Source organism: Zingiber officinale, chromosome 2A (genome assembly GCF_018446385.1).
Source record: "Zingiber officinale cultivar Zhangliang chromosome 2A, Zo_v1.1, whole genome shotgun sequence".
NCBI lineage: Eukaryota > Viridiplantae > Streptophyta > Magnoliopsida > Zingiberales > Zingiberaceae > Zingiber > Zingiber officinale.
This window is the reverse complement of record NC_055988.1, coordinates 78,784,549-78,797,965: the sequence shown is the minus strand read 5'-3', so window position 1 is coordinate 78,797,965 and position 13,417 is coordinate 78,784,549. Positions and strand designations below refer to the sequence as shown.

The following is a 13,417-nucleotide window of genomic DNA, read 5'->3' as shown; positions in this document are numbered from 1 at the left end:
CAGCCCGTCGACCCGCTTGGACTTCTCGCCAGCTATCCGGTCAGCCCGTCGACCTAGCTGGGCTTCGTGCCAGACATCCTGTAACGACCCGACTCCTGGGTACTAAGCTGTGAGCCGGATCGCTACATTAACTATTGAAACTACTGTGCTGTACTGTGCGGAAGACTGGGTAAAATAAAATTTTACTAAACTATTGTAGTTGCCTCTGTTAACTCTAGGAGAGTGAGATTTCATATCCAACTACCTTCTAGATATTCATAGCTATACTGAGGAGGAGGTGAAACTGGAGCTTTGGATCGGTCCGTGGAGCGATCCACTGACACCCACGCGAACACTGGCTGGATCGGTCTGCAGACCGATCCAGCTACTCACTGATCGGTCGGCGGACCGATCAGTGGCTCACTGATCGCGCACAGGAACGCTAGCTGGATCGGTCTGCAGACCGATCCAGCTACTCACTGATCGGTCGGCTGACCGATCAGTGACCGCTGATTTCGTCCCCAACTCTCTGTTCGTGGATGGAACGGTCGGCTGACCGATCCTGGGAGATACAGTAGGCTACTGTATCCATCTGGATCGGTCGGCTGACCGATCCAGGAGAATAAACGGCACTGGATCGGTCTGCTGACCGATCCAGGCTCTGATAGTCTGAAACGAAATCAGAATTTCTGATTTCCAGCACTGATTCGTGCCAAGAATCACATACACAAGCTCTAGATACATGAAAAAAACACTCTAGCATGTAAATACTAACATTCTAAACATGATAAACTAAACAAGGCATAGTTTACTAAGCTATAACACCTAGTAACAAGACTAAGTCATAAAACTAGACATGTTAAGTACTAAAACTGAAATAAAAGCGTGTAGATCCCCAAGGATCTTTATTCCAAACCCCTTGCACACACACATCATCGTAGCATCGCCCTCCAGCCTCCGCTAATCCACTTTTCTTTTACCTGTATCTGCAGTATAAGAAAAGTAGTACCTGTAAGCTAAAGAGCTTAGTAAGAAACCATCTACCTCACAAAAACATGCAACGATGCAAATATGATTTTAAATCATGCTGTTTAAAATATATGCTGGATATACTGAATAAACTAGCATGGCATGACATATAGGCATACAAAAGCATGTATAGCATATAGATTGAGCAGGCTTTAAACTGGACATGGCATACTTATAAGTTGAGCATGAAACCGAACTAGTCATGCATATATCTAAATCTGTACATGAACTCAAATCATGTAAACTGAACCTGAACTGAACTGAAAGCTAAATTAGTGTTCTCATCACTGGTTTCAAATTTGAAAACTATACATATAATAGATGAAAATACTAAACATCTTGGGGCCCTGCACTTCTTATCGCAAGATCCCTACGAGACCCGGATTGCAAGTTCGAATCCGAGGTTACTAGGTTATCGAACCTAGGGACTATGGGAGTCCAACCCATGGATATCTGATCCAAATACAGTGCCAACTGAATAAAAGTAAAATATTGAATCCTGTTTTATTTTACTTTCTGTTTCTAGGTTATCTGAACCTAGAGCTAGGTTATCTGAACCTAGAGGCTACTGTGGGAGCCCACCCAATGGATATCCGATCCATATAGCTGTAATAACTGATAATAAACTGAGTAAAATGTTTCTAATACGTTTTACATGCTGTTAGGACGCCTACTGGTGCATCCTTCTGAACTAGGCATTCTACCGAATGCTTGGTGTGCACTGAGAGCACACCCTATAACTGAAAACTGTAAAACTACTAAACTAACGCCAAAACTAACAAGCGAGAGCAATTATACTGCAGGTGAGGGGTTTCTTACCTCAATCGCAAGGTTTTCTTACGATTCTATCCGCTAGGTTTTCCGGAAACTGCTTCGTTCGACGAACCGCTTACGTCCTCGGGTTCCTCTCGCGGAGAAGAATCTTTTTCGTGTTGGAGTCGTCGCCGGAAGATGAGCCGAGAGTCCTTGGGCTTGGGCGCCGAGAGAGGAGGAGGAAGAGGTGTGGGCGGCGGTGAGGTTTTTGGGAAGAGGGATAGGTCACGGTGAAAAGAATGTGCCGAACCAAAACAAAATAACCCAACTCCCACTTAACCTTCCTATTTATACTAAAGACTTAATTCGCCCAATTCCAATATAAATATATTTGGTTCTCCTCTCTTTCAGCACGGCCCTGCTGGGTACACCGGTTACTAAACTTATCCGTAAACCATAGGTCTCGGGTTCGATTCCCGCCTAAGATATTTTACGGTTCCAATTATTTTTGCTACTTCCGCTACTCGGAAAATTCCGAAAAAATATCTAAAAATTCCAGAAAAATCATAGAATAATTCTAAAATAAATTCGGGAATTTTTCGGGCTTTACACATCCGGTCAGCCCGTCGACCTGTCTGGGCTTCTCCTGCACACTCGATCAGAGTGTTAGACAACAACAGACTAACTTAACCTGATTTGTCATTCATCAAAACCTGGGTTAAATCGTTAGTGCTAACCGCACCAACAATCTCCCCCTTTTTGATGGAATGACAACCTGGTTAAGTTAGTGAAAACATATGCAAGAAAAAACAAGCATTTAAAGGGTTTTTAAGTTAGTTTGTATTTTCAATTCTGGTTTAGCTAACTTAACCACCTAACCCTCCCCCTTTGACATTCATAAAAAATAAGCATGGATTAAGTAAGCATAGACTTTAGACAAAGAAAAAATGTCAAGATATTAACTTTTGAAAAAAATGTCAATTTTGAAATGCTTTTCAAACAAGTTTTTAAAATCAAAATTCCAAAACTGAGTTTATAAAAATCTATTTTTTTTTAAAACGAGTTTTTAAAATTAAAATAAAAAATCTATTTTTTTTAAAACTGATTGAAATTTATTTTTCAACACTAAGTTTGTAAAATATTCAATTAAGGAAAATGATTTTGAGAGGCTTAGTTTGTAAACTTAAGTTTTGAAATAACTCTAATTTCCACAATTTTCAATAACAAAGTAATTTTTAAAACTAAAATTTAACTTTCAAATCAAATTGTCAAAATTAAGTAAAATCAAATTTTGAGAACTAGATTTTTAAATTTAATTTTCAAAACTAAGTTAAATCTAATTTTCAAAATCAATTTTTAATAAAAGGTAAAACCCAATTTTTTAAAAACAACTTAGTTTTATAAGAGTTAGTTTTCAAAAATAGGTTTAAAAATTTTTTCAGAAAACATTTTTTAAACACAAATTTTAAAATAAAGGGAAAATTTTAATTAATTCCTCCCCCTGAACCTAACATAAAATGTTGAAAATATTTGCTAAAAATATTCAAACTAGAATTTTTTTTTTTTTAAATGAGGTAGAATTTTCTAGAGAGATTTTAAAGAGAAGATTAAAAAATAATACTTAAGGAGATAATTAAAAAATAAACCAACCCCTGAATTTGATACTCCTTTAATGTATTAATCCTCCTTATTTACTACTCCCCTTAATATAAAATTTTACTACCGTAACATATTTTCGTACCTAAGTGTTTTAGACGATTGTATAATTATCTTTATAAAATTGTTCATTTAAATTTGACTTAAACGTAATTAACGTTAGATTCAGTTGAAATAAGTGTAATGTTAAGTAAGATAAGTTGTTATTAATTCAATAATTGATCAATATTAACAATTTATTGATTGAATTTTGCTTGATTCAATAATTTAATATAATCGAAATTTTGTATTAATTGATGAAGGTGTTAGTTATAATTTAACTTTTCATTTACTTCCTTTTAAGTTGGATTAACTTAGTTTAAAGTTGGTAGTAATTTGAAGTTAAACTCGTTATTAAACAAGGTTAAGTAAGGTTCAATTTAAGTCAAACTTTAATTATGTATTAATAAAAATAATTAATATTTTAAAGGTTGATTAAAAAAAAATGACTTAGAGTAATTTTAATATTTTTACTAAGGTTAAACCTAGGTTCTAATCAAATCAAGCTTAGTTCTCAAATAAAGTTAAACTTAAATAGTTAAGTTCTACTTATTAATTACATAATTAAGTTTAAAGTTAAAGTTAACGGAATTTAAGTTTTTAAATTAGGTATCTAAGTTTTAAATGAATTTAAAAGAATTATTATTATTATTATTTTTAAGGGATTTCTATCAGGATTTTAAAATAATTTTTATAATTATTTAATGGCAATTAACATACGTTCAATTTAGTTTTGATTTTATATTTAAATTAATATCAGTGATTAATTTAGGTTTAAGTTTTAAGTTTAAGTTAAATTTTTAAATTTTAATTGTAATTAAGTTTTAATTTTCAGTTAAGTTAAATTAAAAAATAATTTTAAGGTTAAAATGATGTTTAAGATTAAAAATGAGTTTAAAGTCAAAATAATAATTTTTAAAGTGAAAATAATCTATAGAAATAATTTATTATTATTACTATTTTTTTTAAGTTAACAGAATTTTATTATAGTGAAAAAATAAGAAGAATTTTTCAAAATGATAAATAATTTTTAAAATAGTTTTAAAACAATTTTTAAAATAGTTTTTAAAGAATTTTTAAAATAGTTTTTAAAGAATTTTTTTAAAAGAGATTTTAAAGAATTTTTAAAAGAGTTTTTAAAGAATTTTTTAAAATAGTTTTTTAAAGAATTTTTTAAAATAGTTTTTTAAAGAATTTTTAAAATAATTTTTCAAGAATTTAAAATAAGTTTTAAAAGTTTTTTATTAAAAAAAATATTTTTAAAAGAATTTTTAATATGATTTTTAAAAGTTTAATTTTTTTTTTAAATAAGTTTTAAAAGTTTTTAAAAGAATTTTTAAAAGATTTTTTTTTTAAAAGTTTTTTTTTTAAAAAATAATTAATTTAAAATAATTTTTAGGTTAAAATAAATTTTAAGTTAAAATAATTTTTAGGTTAAAATAAATTTTTAAGTTAAAAAAAATTAAGTTTAATTTTTAAAATAATTTTTTTTTTAAAAATTTTAATTTTAATTTAATTTAATTTAATTTAATTTTAATTAATTTTAATTTAATTTGAAAATTAGTTAATTTAATCCTTATGCATCTCACCCGATCTAGATTATCAATCAGGGAATCTTATAATTTTGTGAGATGAATTAGATTTAATTATAGAGTTTGGTTTAACTTGTGTTAGATTCGGGTTTAGATTTGGTCTCAACAAATAGGCATTCTTCGGATAAACTTCTAAGCTTGGTGAGTCACTTGGACATCATTAGAAGTAACCAACCTTTCGAGGTTTTCCGAATAGTCCTATCCACGGAGCTTAATACTAAACCTTGGTCTAACTAGTTAGGATCCATTTAAGGGTAGTTTCGGTCAGTTCCACTTGGCCAAATGCACCAGATCGAAGCCATATCTTTCTAGACATGCGATGCCCAAGCTTCCCTAACGTACTATCATCCAAAAACTTCACCAGTACCAGGATTCAAGTTAGACGTGGTCTCTTTTTAACTAATCCTAATCACCCTGCCGGGTTAGTTTGTTTGGGTTACCCTGTCGGGTAAGTTAGTTTTGGAGGTGCCAGCTATTCTGGAGCCTCCCATGAATCATTGGTCTTTAATTTAAGATTTTTGTATAATTAGAGTTGGTTTTAGTTAAGTTTTAATGTTTAATTTGTAATTTAATTTAAGTTTTTAATTTTGAATTAATTAAATTGGTCAAATTATCTTTCTTTAAGAGAGTGTATTTAATATTTGAATGTTCTTTTAATTTCAATTTATTGGGTTAATTGAATTATCTTTCTTTAATAGCTTTTTATTAATTGTTAATTTTGAAATTTTTAGATTATTTTTGTTTAATATGTTATCTTTAACATTTAATTTTAAGTTTATTAAATTCCGTTTTGATTTTATCAAAGTGTTTGATTTTATCCTTACATTTTCTTTGCCTTTTAAATTGATATGATTAATTGAATTTATTAGATTAGTTTTATCTTTAAAGTTTAATTTTTTATTAATTAAATTATCTTGGTTTTGGATAGCATTTTCTAGACTGATTTTATCTTGATTACTAAATATTTTATCAAGGTATTTATTGATTTTATCCATTTTCTCATTTTTAGCATTTAAATTCAAATTTATTTTAATGTTTGACTTATTTATGTCTAAATGCTCACCTAGTTTTAAATTTTCTGAATTGATTAAATTATTTGAATTGATTTGGTCATTGTTCTGTTTGACCAAGTCAAGGTTGATGCCAAATTGATTAGAGTCTTGATTGACTTGATCAGAGTCTAGATTATTTTGTGATTTTGAATCTAAATCATTTAAATCTAGATTATCATGCACCATACTTGGACTAATTTCATACCTATCATCATGCTGATTATTTAAACTACTATTAGCAGGGGTATTTTGGTAAATATTACTAACCTTGAGTGCAACCCCTAATTCAGTAGGCTTCTCCGTTGGATTTGACTCGAGTCCATATTTGATTTTAACTTGATCTTCTAGCTCCATCGGCGTCTCGTGAAGCTTGATCAACTGGGTCCACAGCTCATATGCATTCTTGTACTTTTCTAATCTGCATAAAATATTGTTAGGTAAAACATTACAAATAATGTTACTTACCTGTTTGTTCAGTTCCAAGTTTTGAGAAGGTTTCCTCAAAATTAGCATATAATCGATGTCTACGCTTCGTAAGAAGCATTCCATTAATCGCTTCCAGTAGTTGAAGTCTTCATGATCGTATGGTGGTGGTTCGCAGGGGTTCCGTCCTTCTAGAAGAGTCATAATTTCCCGACAAGAGAAATAAACAAAAAATCCCAAGACTTGGTCTTGGATTAGCAGTGCTGAAAAAAAAATAATATTTCACTATTTTCGGAAAAATAATAAAATATTATTAAAATATTAATAAAATATTTGAAAAAAAATATTATTTCAAAATTTTGAAAATGTAATATTTTTTAAATACTAAACAATGGTGAAAAGATGGCGATGTATTTTTCAAAAACCGTTTTGGAGGGAAAAAAACGAAAGGCGTAAGGTTTTATTTAAAAGACAAACAATATCTAATTTTTTCTTTAAAACGACCCCCCTTTGCTTGATTGGTGGTTGCACCAAATCAGAGCGGTACCTGCTCTGATACCACTTGTTGGATCGTGAAACGTCGATAGAGGGGGGGTGAATATCGATTCGAAAAAATCGCGTTAATAAGAGTTAAGCGCAGCGGAATAAAAAAAACTTAGGCAAACTGAACAAGGTGTTTTTTACTTCGTTCGGAGCCTGTGACGACTCCTACTCGAAGGCCCGTACTCCGTGAGTACTTTCGTTGGGCAATCACTATCAATTCGAATATTACAGAGTTAAGTACAAGAATTGACAGATAAAGAAAATACCGACAATAGAATTAAAACAAAACCAACACTGAGTCGGAGAGCTTTTCGTGGCGTCGCAAGAGCATAGAGCAGCAGATCTTGGATTCTAAGTTCATATGGAAGCTCTACCCTTGCCCCTTCTTTTATATGAAGCTCAGGGCGCCCCGGATCCCTTCCAGGCGCCCTGGTGAGACGTGGCAGGTCCAACCAGTGAGCTCCACATGGCGACGCGCAGTCGGGATAAAACTTGCCTCCCGGGCGCCCGGATCCCTTCCGGGCGCCCGGATCCCCTCCGGGCGCTCGGACCACCTTTCTCCAGAACAGGTCCTTCTCTTGCAAGACAAGGTTAGTCCGAGGCAAGTATAATAAATTTCCTGCAAAACAAAGTGTTAGCACAGTTCATGAGTTTGACATGAAAAAGTATGACTTAGATTCCGTCTTTCCGAGACCGGAATCTAGTCACGATCTCGACTTAGATATCCGAAATGGATCTAAGCCAGATCGACGCCTAATGTTCCCTTCCCGGGAACGCGTCCTCACAGTCACTCCCTTCCAGTGACTTACCTTTACTCACCTGCCAGACGTCTGGTCAGCCCTTCGACCTGTCTGGACTTCTCGCCAGTTATCCGGTCAGCCCATCGACCTAGCTGGACTTCTCGCCAAGCGTCCGGTCAGCCCGTCGACCCGCTTGGACTTCTCGCCAGCTATCCGGTCAGCCCGTCGACCTAGCTGGGCTTCGTGCCAGACATCCGGTCAGCCCGTCGACCTGTCTGGGCTTCTCCTGCACACTCGATCAGACTGTTAGACAACAACAGACTAACTTAACCTGATTTGTCATTCATCAAAACCTGGGTTAAATCATTAGTGCTAACCGCACCAACACTAACATAAAACATGATATAAGGAAATATGAAGAAATCGTAGAGCGACATCATGATGAATATGACCTTTAAAATAGAATTTAAAAACTACTCTTAGTAAACAAAAATTTACTAGTTTTGTAAGGTGATTTGAGCATGGGAAAGTTTCCTATCTTCTAATGGAAAGCAACTAAAGAATGGCCCAAACATGCAGTGCAACATCCCCATATATAACTCTTAAAACAGAATTTAAACCTATATTTATAATGTCCGAAACTTGCAAGGTCTATAACTTATTTTGAGCATACATAGTTCCCTAGTTCCTAAGGGTATATAATTAGTAAAATATGAAACAAGTTGTTGAGTGAGATCATGATGACTAAAGCTCTAAACCGGAATTTAAAACTCACCACTTAAAAACCAAAACTTGGAAATCCTATTCTATAATTTGAGCATGCATAGTACTTTAACTTCTAAGGGTAAACACATAGAAAGCATGGAGAAATGGTGGAGTTATCATCAAGATGAATAGCCACTAAAATTAGTGACTAAAACTGAGCCTATAGAATCCAAAATCCATACAAATTTACAGAATTAACTAAAGTGCACACAAGTAGAGAACATACATAAACTTGTAAAGCAAGAACATGATGGACAACCCTTAAAATTTAGTAAGGAAACTAACCCCTCAAGAAGCCAAAAACCTCATCTATACATACCATTTAGAGCTTAGGAAAGTAACTAAACTAGAGTAGCTAAACATACATGAAATTGAGGGTTAGAACATGATATGTGAAGAATATGAAGTAGTTGTAGTGTAGCATCAGTGAATAAATCTCCTAAATAAAATATAAACCTTAGAAGTTCTAGAACATAATTTGAGCATATAAAATTCTGAATCTTCCTCAGATAATGGTACTCTAAAAAAAATGAACTTAAACTAGGATATATGAATCTAGCAAAAAGGTTTCCAAAACTGCTTCTTATCATATCCGAAGTTCCACTCTATACAAGCAATTGGGAGCATAAGAAAAGGACTTAATCTAGAGCATCATACCCTAATTATTAGCCAAGAACAACAAGTTATAGGATCCGAACTACAACAAATCATAGAACTAGCAAAACATAATATCAAGTAGAGTTCATGCACAACTTGTAAAGAAACATAACAACCAGCCCTTAACAATTAATGAGGGAACTACTCATGAATCTGAAATCATGCATTTATACAAGTCATCAAAAACTTTAAGAAAAGAACTTTAAACTAAAACACCACAACTCAATCTAAGGTATCCGAAATTCATAAGACATAGAAGCTAATTTAAAGCATTAACATAGTTGAAAACATGCACCATTTGTATGGGCCGAACCATGATATCCTTAGCAAGAAAACAAATCAAAACCTTACAAGCCACAAAAATTCGAAACTACACAAGGTATAGAGGCTAACTAAAACAATAAAATGGTTAAGAGTATGTCTTAAGTGCTTAGCTATTACTCCTTGTCTTCCCTTGAAACTCTAGCACCGGTGGAGAAAACAAAGGATGGGGGAAACCTCCTTAGGTCGGCGGCAACAAGAAGACAAGGTGGAGTTGAGGGTTTAAATAAAAGAGGGGACTTAGGACTTTGTCTCAATTTCTATTCCCATATCTATCCACATACAAATTCGTAACTTATATAAATGCTAAGTCATTTATTTTTTTTTTATAAAACTTAATACAATTCTAGATAGAAACCCATGGTTATATAATTCATATATATTTTACTTAGTCATATAAATTTTATTCATGATATATAATTTATAATACTATAATTTCTTAATTAGTTACCAAGTGCACTTTCTTTATATATTAATCCTATATTCTCCTTATATAATTCTATTTATTCTTTATAATTATACCTTTTATATCACGTAATATATTAGTTTATTTCCATATAAATTAGATGAATAACCTCTACAAATTTATACATACTAAGTTTTATCCATAAATATTAACTCCTTTAATTCTTATATACTAAGTTTTATCCACATATTATAGTTTTTTTTCCCTTTTTATTATCATGCACGTTACATTTCTATAATTTATAGTACCTATATTATTTATATCTCATTTATGATTAGGTGGATAATTTATATACATAAATGCTAAGTCATGTATAATTTCTATATAAAAAATTTATATCTATATGTTATATTAATTTTTATATACATACTAAGTCTTTATAAATTTTATAAATAACAAAAATCTATATCTATGGTTATATAAATTTTTATAGATTTACTAAATCATATACATTTTTATATAAAAATTTATACACATGGGTTATATAAATTTTTATATACATATTTGATTTTTAAATAAATTTTATACATATTTATATTCAACCATTTTCTTAATTGGTTAATTCCAATTCCATAAATGTAAGCTAACTTAATCAAATCTAACTAAATCCATATATTAAATTAATAAATTCTTAATTAAATCTGAATTAAATTATAATTTAATTCAATAAATATCCTAAATTAAATAAATGATTTCAGATGTTACAGGATGTAAGCAGCATGGATAGTTAAAGTGGATGAGATCTGATACTGGACTAAATGAAGACACCACTGATATATATTTTAAGATGTTGTTAAGAGTGGAGTCAATGGTAGGAAGTCAACACATTGCTTATCCTAGACATAATATGGGAAATTGGAATGTACTGCTTATGATCAAGATATTAGTAATAGTGAACTTAATTCTTTTGGTTGTATATTTGTTTTGTTTGCTAGTTGGTCTGGTTAAGTAGTGCTAGTGTTGTAATGTGATAAAGAAATATAATTAAGGATGATGTCAATATTTGATTTTTTTTTTTGTTTATGGATGGATATCAGTTTTGTATCATTAGTATTTTTATCTCATATCTACTTTGTCACTAAATTTTATATTCAATTTTAGATAGATGTATTCATGTCTCATTGGTGCATCATATACTGTAAAATACCGAAAAAATGGCGAATAATGATAAGGGAATTTTCCGGAATTTTTAGAAATTTTTTCGAAATTTTTCAGAGATTGTATGCATGAGTTTACGGGGATAAAAACGGGGTCCAGGAAAGCCTGTTTAGGCTACCCCATTTAAGTGAGGAAATGTTGATTTTCCTTTTTATTTTCCTTTTATTTTTCTTTATTTCTTTTTCCCCATTTCCCCTACCGTGCGGTTCCCTACTTCTCCCTCACCGATCTCTCTTCCTTCTTCTCGATCCTTCTCCTGTTCTCTCCCGATCCAGCCGAGGATCTCCCTTCCCCTTCCCATTTTTCCTCCTGAGCCGATTTCCCTCCTCATACCTAGCACCGGCCTCTTCATCTGCTCTTTCCCGAGCCGCATCTAGGCGCCACCGCTACCTGAGGCGAACGGAGCAGCGCCTATCCACTGCCGGCGCACCTGTGCCCTAGCACCCACCGTGATTTCTTCAGCCTGAGCGCCACTAGGGAGTCACCTTCCAGAACAACGCCGGTGTGGCGCTGTCTTCCCCGTGCCCTGTCTTCCCCGTGCCCTAGCACCGGTGTAGATCCAGCAACTCTTCTTGAGCATGCCTTAATGTGGAATCCTTAACCCTAGTCTCACCTCTCGTGCCCTAGTTCGTCAGTGTCGGAAGCCGAGGACCCTTGCAAGAGGTCGGTGATCTTCATTTCGTGCTCGCAAAGCTGTAGAGTTTTATTCTCTCTTCCATCTCTAGATCAGTAGAAGCACCGCCGTGTGAGATTACTGACGCCTTCTCTTTGCCCTAACAGCTGAGGCCTCTTTCCGATCCAAGTCGCCATCTTTGGTCTGGCGACGATAGTAGGCCATGATTTCTGTCGGCGGTTAGATCGGAGACATTGCCAGCAAAGATTGGCTGCTGATCCTTAGAGTGGAAGGGACCGTCGGCACAGAATTTGGTATATATGGTTCATATCAGATTTTATGCTTGTTTGGTCAGTATAACTTCAGTTAATACTAATTTCGGGTGATTCACAGTTCCGGCGATCCAGCTTCAGTGGTGAACTCCTTGGGTTGTATTCCACCAGCTGTAACAAGATTGTGATTTGAGGTAAGTTTGGGTTGTTGATTTTTGATCTTTGGTTCTTGATCCGGACAGTGTAAATTTGTTCCTAGTTATGAGTTGTTTCGTTCTGTGATCTAGAATTTGTGGTTATTTTTCCAGCAGCCACCCGTTTTCCGGCAGCCACCTTTTAGCGATGAATAGCCCTATTGGGCAGCAACTCTTTGATTCCAGCAGCGAGAACGAATGAGAATTGAGGTAAGAAGTATGGTATCAAATTTGGTAGGGATGCGAGTTTAATTTATAGTTGGAGGTTGTGATTATTTATCTACCAGCCTTTGTAGCTTGGCCAGCATTGTTCACTGGCGATCCACAGCACCGGTCATTCTATTTTGGGTAGGGAAACTCTTTGACCGTGAGCCATCGGCGACCATCCTGGATTTGGGTGAGTTCTTATGATTTGGTTTAGGTTAGGTTGTTGTGATGGATTATGCTTATTGCAAGTTCTAATTCATATGGATTAGTTTAAGTCGATTGAGGAGTTAGATAATCCAATTAAGGTTTATAATTGGATCGATTTGGAGTTATGTTAGCTTCTCGAGGATTTGATTTAGCTAATTTATTTATAGGTAATTAGCTAAATCTGGCTATCATATAGTACAGGACTCTGGTTCGAGACGAGCACTTTGACGTGGAGATTATTTTCCTCGGTCTACATTAGAGGCGAGTACCTTGACTTATCTTTTTGATATGTCTTGTTGATATGTCTAGTAGGTCATAGCTTTTAGTAATAATTATGTTCGTCATTGTTTCGGTATGTCACTTTTGGATACCTGTAACATGCTTGTTTGCTCACCTGATATGCATTTTATGCTAGTACCCACATGATTATATATATATATATATATATATGCTCGATAGACTACGACTTGTTATGTTCGGGACCTAGGTTTTTATATCTGTCCACTATGTACTTTAGATCTTCGTATTTGACCGTGATATTATGATACTCATTTTATGTATATGGATATGGTTATCTTGATCGGTTTATTGCCGTACTTAGTGTCATGCGTCGTGATTGCATCTTCTTGATTATCGGCTCAGCTATGGTTGAGCCCGATTCGTATCTTCTTTCGCTCGTGGGTTAGAGTATATCGACGGTGTGTGGCGGTTCTTGTTTAGCTCCGTTAGTGCGAGGACTCGGTAGTGGCCG

The 13,417-nt window shown here is 33.8% G+C and overlaps 1 long non-coding RNA gene across 3 annotated transcripts; it reads left to right on the top strand.

Moving 5' to 3' along the window:
- Nucleotides 1–11,354: 11,354 nt before the first annotated feature.
- LOC122041293 lies at nt 11,355–12,932 on the top strand. 3 transcript variants are annotated; one of them, XR_006128946.1, is made up of 6 exons: nt 11,355–11,836; nt 11,954–12,100; nt 12,180–12,252; nt 12,367–12,462; nt 12,540–12,649; nt 12,868–12,925. It is a non-coding gene; the product is annotated as an uncharacterized LOC122041293 (long non-coding RNA). The 3 variants fall into 3 exon arrangements; XR_006128944.1 differs by having other exon boundaries at nt 12,834–12,925; XR_006128945.1 differs by having other exon boundaries at nt 11,356–11,836; nt 12,863–12,932.
- The last annotated feature ends 485 nt before the right edge of the window (nt 12,933–13,417 follow it).